Source organism: Prionailurus viverrinus, chromosome F2 (genome assembly GCF_022837055.1).
Source record: "Prionailurus viverrinus isolate Anna chromosome F2, UM_Priviv_1.0, whole genome shotgun sequence".
NCBI lineage: Eukaryota > Metazoa > Chordata > Mammalia > Carnivora > Felidae > Prionailurus > Prionailurus viverrinus.
The window spans coordinates 8,772,421-8,774,455 of record NC_062578.1 but is presented as its reverse complement, the minus strand read 5'-3'; the positions used below and the strand labels follow the sequence as shown (position 1 = coordinate 8,774,455).

At 42.5% G+C, this 2,035-nt stretch overlaps 1 pseudogene; it reads left to right on the top strand.

Annotated features, from left to right (window-relative positions):
• The first annotated feature begins 603 nt into the window (after positions 1-603).
• LOC125156497 (40S ribosomal protein S15a-like) lies at positions 604-1,245 on the top strand (annotated as a pseudogene).
• Positions 1,246-2,035: the final 790 nt, after the last annotated feature.

Sequence of the window (2,035 nt, the reverse complement as noted above, 5' to 3'; positions counted from 1 at the left end):
AACAGGCTCCAGGCTCTGAGCCATCAGCCCAGAGCCCATGCGGGGCTCGAACTCACGGACCGCGAGATCGTGACCTGGCTGAAGTCGGATGCTTAACCGACTGCGCCACCCAGGCGCCCCTGATTTCAATTTTAAAGCATTTTTTTTTAATTTTTTTTTTCAACATTTATTTATTTTTGGGACAGAGAGAGACAGAGCATGAACGGGCGAGGGGCAGAGAGAGAGGGAAACACAGAATCGGAAACAGGCTCCAGGCTCTGAGCCATCAGCCCAGAGCCCCACGCGGGGCTCGAACTCACGGACTGCGAGATCGTGACCTGGTTGAAGTCGGACGCTTAACTGACTGCGCCACCCAGGCGCCCCTGATTTCAATTTTAAAAAGAGAAACAACTCTTACAAATAACTTCTTAGAGAAAAATGGAATGTAGAATGAGTATTGGGTAATATTGAGAAAATATCGTGAATTTTATTAAGTATGATGATGGTATTTCATAACTGTTACAAATACATACAGAAGTACTTGTAGGAGAAATGATATGGCCTAGGATTCGCTTTAAAACACTTAACAATTAGCTCTTTCCACCATCTTTCCGTGCAACCATATTGGTGCACATGAATGTCCTGACAGATGATCTCAAGAGCATTAATAATACTGAAAAGAGAGGTAAACGCCAGGTTCTTATTAGGCCATGCTCCAAAGTCATCATCCAGTTCCTTTTTTTTTTTTTTATTAATTTTTTTTAACGTTTATTCATTATTGAGAGATGGAGACACACAGAGCGTGAGCAGGGGAGGGGCAGAGAGAGAGAGGGAGACACAGAATCAGAAGCAGGCTCCAGGCTCCGAGCTGTCAGCACAGAGCCCGACGCGGGGCTTGAACTCACGAACCATGAGATCATGACCTGAGCCGAAGTTGGTCACCCAACCAACTGAGCCACCCAGGTGCCCCGTCATCATCCAGTTTCTAACTGTGATGATGAAGTGTGTTTACATTGGCAAATTTGAAATCATTGATGATCACAGAGCTGGGAAAATTGTTTGGACCTCACAGGCAGGTTAAACAAGTGTGGAGTGATCATCCCCAGATTTGATGTGCAACTCAAAGATCTAGGCAAATAGCAGAATCCTTGGCTCCTGTCCCTCCAGTTTGGTGTCATTGAACTGGCAGCCTCAGCTGGCATCATGGACCATGAAGAAGCAGGACAAAAACACACAGGAGGGAAAATCCTGGGATTCTTTTTCTAGGGATGTCATATATACGTGCAATTAAAATGCCTCAGTGGGGAAAAAAATACTTAACAATTAAAAAAGGGAAACAGATGAAACCAAAAAGAGGCAAAACGTTGGTAATGAATCAAGCTGGCATTCTGCATACAAAGGTTTATTTTTCTGTTCTCTACTTTTGCATATGATTGAACACATGTACATTAAAACATTTTAAAGCAAGCATAGATTATGTGGCACCTGAGTAAAGGGATGTATTACATAATACATCCATTGATAGGGCTGTACTACTCCAAGATGATTCAGAACCATAGGGAAGATGCATAGTGGAAAAAATACTGAGCTGGAAGCTCGAATGCAGAGTTCCCATCCCTAATCTCCCACTAAACATCCATATAACCTTGAGCAAGTCGTCTTACTTTTCTGTATCTCAATATCGTCATCTATATAATAAAGATTTAACTAAAAATTAACTTCTAGCCATGCTGGCCTCAGAGTGTCCTAAAGTTATAATAGACCATGTACGGCATGGTTCTCAGGATTCAGCCTGCCCTGAATTCGGGTTCTCATCCTGCTGCAGATGTTCCAGATGTTTAGGATAGGAGACCCTTCATGAAAATGCCTCATACTGTATCCAGCATGTTGTACATGCTCATTAACCATTTAACACCAGCCAAGTCATTTTTTAAATATGAATTCCAGGACTAGAAAAAGTCCACGGTAACATGATTTTCCTAATGGTACCCATATAATACAAGAAGCAAGAGTGTAAGTTAGATTTCTTAGCTTTTTTCTTCCAAATGGGCCAGGC